The following is an 8,556-nucleotide window of genomic DNA, read 5'->3' as shown; positions in this document are numbered from 1 at the left end:
GTGATCATCGAAGGAAAGGAGAGAGAGAGCCGTAGCCTTAGTATCATCGACGAGAGAGCGAGCTGCAACCCGCGAGCTGCAACATTCCAGTTCTGACCGAGGGAGTGAGCTGCACCATTACCCTCATCCCAACCACGAGCTGACCATTTTCTTCTATTTCTTCAACCCCCACCAGCGGCAACCAGTTCACCAGTTCCAACCACCAACTCCACCGCCTGCAAAGCCGCAACTACTGCAACAGCCGCAACTACTGCAACAGCCGCAAAAAGAAAATCTGATGTGCGCAAGAATAGGTTTGCCGAGAACTGATTAGGAATAATGCAGCTTTATTTGGCTTAATCGTGATGTTCTAAGATTATAGCTGTGATTGGATAGTTAATAACAAGATAATTAAGTCCTGCATGAGACTAATTAGCTCGGCTAAACAAGCAAAATAAAATGAAACAGAAAAGTTATGCATGCAACTTCATCCGAGACCAGCTGGATGAATTTCTGGATTTTTGGAATGATTGTAGTCGTTAACCGAATTTGATTTTGAACTAGATATGTTAATTAACAAGCTAAATGTTTGCATGTCAAATTGGAGTATTTAAAACGCTGTTTTAGCCAAGGAAAAATTCGACTTAAGACTAAGGAGCTGCTGGAATTTTTTTTGTAATCCGAGAAACTTGAGTTGGAAATTTTAGATGATTACAGTGTTGTTTGCATCTGATTTTTTTTACTGGAAATGTTAATAAGCTAGCTTAGTGTTTGCATGTCGAATTTGAACACTTAAAACACTGTTTTGGCCGAGGAAAAGTTGGAGTTAAGAACACCTAAGTACTGGAACATTTTTTATAGCCGAGAGGTGAGCAAGTGTTTTTCAGTTTATTCCTGGAATTGCAGGATGTTTTTGGAATATTTTCCTTGGAGCATAATACTCAAAAATGCAAGAGAAATGTGTGTTCAAACTTCGGAATCTGCTTAGCTACGAAACACTTGACGTGTTGGAAATTTTGGTTGGAAATGTTTAAGCATAGTGCTGGAAACTTTTCAGTTTAAACAAGAGTGGAAGAAAGGAGTTTTTCAGATTTCTTTTGCGAATTTTTGGTTCTACAAATTGCTGTTTTGAATTGTTAGCTATATTACTACAAGAAATAGTTGTTGGATGCTAAGGGCTAATGATTGATGAAGCCCTTGGCTATTTGAATAATTTTTACAAGCATTTCAGTTTTGATGAAATTAACTGCTGGAGTTACTTGTTATTATTTATACTTGTTTTAAAGAAAAAAAAAAAACCCTTGCGGTTTAGTCGATGGAATTTCTTGGAAGCCTTGAATTTACTGTGTTTAAAAGCGATCTGATATGAGCTTGTTGAAACCAAGTGCTAAGGATTGACGAAGCCTTGGTCAGTTGTTTAATTTTTGAATAGAAATGAATCTGTTGAAACCTAGGGCTAATGATTGACGAAACCCTAGTGAGATTGCTGTTTGAATTATGAGTTGGCTATATTGACAAATCTGAAATAATATGTGCTTGTGAATCGGAATCGTAAGAAATCCGTTTTGGTCCTGTGAACTTGAGAAAGTTTTAAGCAAGCTATTTAAATATATCTTCACCCTAGTATTGAACGATAAAACTTAGTATTGTACGTTAACGTTCAAAATTCTTGTGGAAGGATTTTCTAAACTTTGCCGACTTGATATTTCTTTCTTTAACTCGAACTAGCCCTATTATTTTTAGAAAATAATTTCACTAGTTTCTAAAACCCTAAGTCTTGCTTTATTTCCTTTTCTTTTCTTAAAAAAAAAAAGAAAAAAAACTTGTTTCCGCCTAGTTGTCTAGAGGAAAACTTGCTCGGCAAGAAACTTATTCAAGTAAAGTAGTTTTAATTGCATGTTGAGAAAGAAAAGTATTTTTTTTTGGAAACTATACAAAATATTTTATTACTTTTACCAGTTTTAATATTAAGTGGATTGTCGATTTATTTCGAGAAAATAAACTAGTAATATACTAGATAATCTTTTATATGTATAAGCCTAGGACTTGAATAGAAAACTTATGGTTTAACACTTGGTTTTCTAGGATTTAGCGAGGACGCAGATTTCGATTTCCAACTTGAGATCTGAACTTCACTCTTGGTGAGTGTCCCTGCTTGTTTTATGACTATTTGATTAAAGTGCTTTCTTGACTTGATATATGATAATTGCAAAGTGGTTTTTGATCCATCGAAGTGAGCAGTGTGTACCTTATCACACTAGCCTTTCAAGTGGTGACTTGTGTGAAATATTTTCGTGAATATCTCAAGTGTTGTGACGTCGTTGGGTGAATCCCTCGACTAGTCTGAAAGTGTTGTGACGTCGTTGGGTGAATCCCTCGACTAGTTTATCCAAAGGGTATACTCGAGTATTACCGCTTTCTTATTTGGTGTGCGGGCCCGGGACAGGGGTATGATTGGTGTTGGAGTTAAGAAAAAGAAAAAGATCTACATGGACCGTAAGTAGTGAGAGTTGACGGAGTGTCGACTACGGTAAATTTTGATCAAGCGTGGAGAATGGCTCCTGAGAGCCCATGTATCCTACCTTGTGCTGTTATACGCTTTCCTATTTGTTTACTTCAGTTGAAATCAATACGTGTTATTTGTTTTATTTGATTGCATGTTTTGGGGCACCACTGAGCTTTAGCTCACCTCACGTTTATTTGTTTTCCTTGACAGGTCTTGACGTTTGAAAAATCTGAGCCTACTTATATTTGCTTATGAATGTATTTGAACCTTGTGACTTTGATTTGCAGTTCGTAATGTAATTCGAATAAAACAATGTACTTTTGTCTTGGGTTACCACTTGAAACTGGAAAAGTGTAAACCCTAATTTTGATATTTGGCTCATATGTAAATATTTGCGTCGTATGAATATATACTTTTGAAGTTGTTTGAATTTACTACTTGGTTGTAACGCGTGAGGTATTTAAGAGCCGTCGATTGGCTATCTTCAATTGTTGTTATCTCTGAAGTTACTGTGGTTTTAGCAATTGATCTATTTTTGGGAGATCGTTATTGTAATAGTTAGGTTAATCTTCGAAAGGATTTGGGTGAGATTGTTTGCGTGAGTCTTGGCGAGAGTTAGGCAGACGGCCCGCCAACCCTCTGGTTCACCTTAGGGGGAAGTGGGGTCGCCACATTACATGTAAGCAATTCGTGGTTTCATAGAATTCCATAGTGCTCCAAGATTGAAGGCTTTCCTAAACCTACTAGATAAATCTTAATAGCTTTTGACCACTATTGATAATTAGTACCATTCAACTTTCAATTTGTAATTTGAGATGTCACCATTGTCATGACATTAGTGGCACTTCAAGCCAAAAAGAAACCAAAGTTCACGATAAATAGTAGCGATCGCATGAATAGTAATGCAATGAATAGAAATGTGATGAACATTAATCACGTGTGCAGGAACATGATGAATAGTAATTGTGTGAACAGGACTTTTACTAGATGCATAATCCTAACTCTAGGACTTTTGTTCTAATACCATGATAGCATGTATTTTGGAAGAAAACATCTCGCCAACATATCATGCATGACCTATTGACATTTACAGGAGCAGCACAAGCTTAATACAAAAGCTATTTACAAGAATACCCTGACTAACCTATTATCTGTACGAATACTTATACTCTCTTCACATTTGGAATCTCATGGTTTGACACATGTTGCTTTAAAATTTTGTAAGGTACTTATTTTGCCTATGCACTTCTAAGACCAGATTGGAGTGGAATTTTATGTTTGACGAGTCACGTGTAGTTATAACATCCATGCACCAAATTATAATCCAATGTCCCTTATTTACCATTTTCAGCATTCTCCTAAGCAATCTTTTTTATCACAAAGTTATGCTTCTCTCTTTTGTAGAATCCTTTTAACTTATTACAATTTGGTTGAGAATGTGGATCCTGGCTTCTCCTATATGTTCATGTCCAACAAAATTATTCATCAGAAAAAGAAAAATAAAAAGTGTTCTTCCGAGAAAGTTTGTTGAGGGTTTGCGTCATACGTAGATATTATTTTTAAAAAAAAAAAGAATAAATTAGAAAAAACGTTTACGTTGGTGCAAGTAAAAGAGGACAAAACTTGGCCCAAAAGGAAGTTAAAAGATAGGGAATGGTAAGTGGCAGTCCTATAAAACATTAAGTGGACAGCTGCTAATGACCGACTGAAATTACTTGGTATTGCCTCCGTAAGTGTACTTCATGTCGAAAGTCTGTACGTAAGAACCAAGACTTCCAGAGAAGTGACTAAAGAAGAAGGCGCGTATATATGAGGCATGGGGAGGTGATGTCGTTATTGATAGCCAGCACAGAGTACCAGTTGGACCAAAAATTGACGTCATTATTTGAGCTTGTTCGAGCTCAGGGTCATTCATTTCTTCGGGCTTGACTAATTTGTGTTGAATGATTCAAGCATTTTCTTAATGTCAAGTTTGTGATTTCCATTAACAAGTCAAGCTCAAAAACCCTTTTAGATTTAGACTTGTTAGAGTAATCAAGTGAACTCGAGTTTGCCTTGCAACAGAAATAAGTGAAATTCAAACTTTAGATACCCAATTCTACGTTGCTCATTTACAGCTCTAGAATGCACATATACAATAAGAAGGATAGCCAAATCACTATATATTGGTTTCATTCCCTTTCCCTTTTTCAATTATATGTCTATTATGCTTCACTCTGTGCTCATTTGACTTACTCGTGTTTTGCTTGTTTTAACTAATTTAACTCTCTTCAAATTTGATTAATATAATCCATCTCTGGTTTAGATTGCTCTCAGGCCAACAAAGTAACTAGTAGTACAGCCAAGACTTGAATGAAGGGAGAGATGTTGGCAATTAACCGCTTCACTTCAATATGCTGCCCCTAAAGGTTAAAATGTTTTCTCATATATTACTAATACGATGGTTGTGTTAATGTTTCAAAAATATGAAGAGTTTCAGGAAAAATAATAATGCTGAATCAATTATATTTTGCTATTTTTGTACATTAAACAACAGTAGTTCTTTAAAATTAGATTGAAATGAAGATTATTCATTTGTATATACCAAAAATTACAAATTCTTCTTTTGCTTTGAAATCATGCTTAATTTTAATGTGTGTATGTGTTCCTATTTTAAAAAAGGTATATATGTAAGTGGTTTACAAACTTAAGGGGGCATTGTAAAGGAAAAAAATTTGAAAATTTCAAAGGGTGCAAATATGGCACAAAAGTAAAAACTTTGTAATATTTCATTCCAACTTTAAGAAAATTTCGAAGTTGAGCAGAGCAGGGCCATTCTGTTACCTCAATTGAACGTAGGCCCTCCCTGAGTATAGTATGTTTTAGCAGTCTATCAAAAGGAAAACTATACCAGAAAGCAAAAAGTCAGCAAACCAATTCAATTGTGAAATCCATGCCATAGTAAAATGAGGTCCAATAATATTTCTAAAGAGTCAAATGCATCAACTTCCCTGAACTTTGCACTATTTTGCAATTTACTCTCTTGAACTTCATTTATGTGCATTTTAACCCCCTTCTTGATGTTGCACAATGGTGCTCCCTATATTAGTTATTTTTGTTTCTTTTTACTCCTTTTTTTCCTTTTCCAATTTTCCCTTTCATATTTTAATTTTTCCCCTATTGTCATCTCATTGAGTATTTCTTTTCTCTTTGCTATTATTTTCTATGTGTTATTTTAATTTGCTTGAACTTCTTCATTTTTTTATCTTTCTTATATTTTATTTTTAGTAGTGAAAAAATCACAAATACTCTATCCTAACAAAGCATATATTAGCTATATGCATAGCATATTTCACATAGAATTTAAATTATTTAACTGCATCTAAACAAGCCAGAAACTAGGATTAATCAATTACTAATGGTAAAGGTAACAAACAAAAGTTCAAATAAAAGTAATGTTTGATCAACTATGCACAATAAAATTTAAAAATACTGAATTTTTTTGTTTATTTGGTACATACGCTTAAATATCAAGTGATTATAAACTCTAGTTTGCTTGTTTCTATTTAAATTAAAGAAGTTTCTATTTTATATATACTTTCATTATAACAAACTAAATTACCTAATGGTATACATAAAAAAAATGAATAAACTACAATAAGAAGGCAAATTTTAAGTAGAAGAAAGCTACCATACTCTTATAAGCTTATAATTAGTAATACTAATAGGAACTTGAAGGAAACAATTGTACAAGTTAAGGAAGAAAAGAGACAATAAAGTAAGTAGTAGAAAAGAAGAGAGAGAGAGAGAGAGAGAGAGAGAGGAGAAGGGAAACAAAATTAAAAAAGAAGGGCACTTTTGTCTAAATAAACCAAGAAGATGTAAGGAGCCGATTTAATGAGTTTAGGGAGTAAAATGTAATTAGGGACAAATTTTAGGAGAATTTAGAGCTTTAACCCAATTCCAATACCAAATGAAGAGTGTCGATTCTTACAGTTATGGTACCTATACAGGTCTTCAATAACACTATAATTTCAAGAATAGATAGTTTTCCGTAGGACTGTCAATGGGGTTGGGCCAACCCGATCTCGGCTTGCTCGGCCCGACAGAAAGCCCGATGAGCCCGATCATTTAGTAAGCCGGTCTGAGCCTAATCCTAAAAATTAGGCCCAAATTAAATGTGAGCCGAGTTTGGGCCTTATTAGGCTCAAACCCGATATAGGCCCGGCCCTTTAATTACCTATATATATAATATTTATATTTTGATATTATGTATAATTATATATCCAAATATATTATTACTAAATACTAAATATATACATAAATTACAAATACAAAAATACATCTAAAAACTCTTTCATGAGCTTTCTTGAGAGCCAATATTGGTAATGCATAACTAAATCTCTAATTTTTCTTATTGGTTGAGTAAATTTTTTTATTGGCATAATATTGGTTGATTTTTTTTTGGTCTACAAACACAAAAATCATCAAGCATATTTGGATTTAAATCACAAGATTATAAAAAAAGTTTCAACTTTTAAAGATGTATTGGCTTATAATCGCATGTTTTATTACTATTTTTCAGGCATTTTGAATGGATTAAATATAAATATTGTTGAAAAATTTTTGGCTTATATACGTTTTAAGAACTATTATTTGTTTATGTTTAGTTTTAATATTATAGTTTTGTAAATGTTAAATTAATTTTACAACTTAATAGTTATAGTAATTATATTAAGAAAATTAAGGAGTAATAAGTGAGCTTGGGTTAAGCCCGATTAAGGCTCACAACCCGAATATTATGTGAGTTGAGTATGAGTTTCACATTTACGAACCTGAAACTCATAACCCGAAACCCGAAAATGATTCAAATTAAATGAGCTGAGCTTGAACTCATCAAAGCCCGGCTCATTAGGCCCGATTGACAGGTCTAGTTTTCCGTATGTGTCAATGGCTCTTAAAAGAAATAGTTACCATAGAATGAGGTGATAACAGAACTTTAATTTTGCACGTTATACTATTAAAAATATTCATAATTTTAAGGGTTAACAACATAAAAGCCCCTTGTAGTATAGCTATCATACAAAAAAGTCCACTGTGGTTTCATATCATACGCGTCGGTACCCCATAGTTTGAATTATTCTGAAAAGTCAACGGAAATCGTTAAAATAAACGGAACTGAATGAAAAGACGAAAATACCCTAATAATATAAGCGAAAATTGCAGAAGTAATTTTGCACTTTCATTCTGTCAAAACCAACGAAGAGAGAGAAAGAAATAAAAAAAAACCCTAGAGAGAGATAGAGCAACCCCTTTTCTAGCCAATTTTCAGCAAAATTTTTTATTGTTATTTCAATCAAATATCAAGATCGACGGAAAATACGAGGAAGCGAATACTCACTGCAATCAGAACAGCTTCTCCTTTTGGCTCTGCTTTTCTTGGGTTCTTTTCCTGGGCAGACAAAACTTCTTTCCTGCATTCTTGTTTTTGGGTTGGGGGAGGGTATTTGTCCTTTCAATTTCACTGACTTGAACTTGGCTTTCTCTTGGAAGGTCCAGAAAGCATAAGAGATCAACCAAAGGGAGGAGGCCAAAATGAGCTAGTTATTGGTCCTTCTGTGCAACCAAACGGCGCATGCGTATACTTTCCCCTGTCTGCTTGATTCTCTGATTTAAAAAATGCTAGCTCATGCTTTGCCTCTTCTTTTGACTTACTTTTCATTGTTGGAGGTTCCAATATATGATAGCAAAACTTGGTACAATCACTTGACATCCTTTTGGTTGCAGAACTGAAGTTGCCTTCTCAGGAAAAAGTACTGCACTTGCTGCTTCGCATGTTTCATCTGAAAGGTTTGGATCTTCTCCTATGGTTAGTAATTGTTGTAAACACATTAAGTTTTTTTTATTATTTTTAAATTTGAATTCACTGGTATTAGTACTAATTGCTAGGACACAGTGCCTCTGTTAATGGATTAATGCTAAGAAACACAAAAAGTTTGTTAATCCTTTTTTTGAAGTAACGTAAAGAAAAGACTAACCCAATGTTGTATTTCCTTGTTATCTTTTTATGATTGCTTCAGTGACCCAATGGC

The sequence above is a fragment of the Coffea arabica genome, chromosome 4e, assembly GCF_036785885.1.
Source record: "Coffea arabica cultivar ET-39 chromosome 4e, Coffea Arabica ET-39 HiFi, whole genome shotgun sequence".
Taxonomy (NCBI): domain Eukaryota; kingdom Viridiplantae; phylum Streptophyta; class Magnoliopsida; order Gentianales; family Rubiaceae; genus Coffea; species Coffea arabica.
This window is presented reverse-complemented; position numbering follows the sequence as displayed.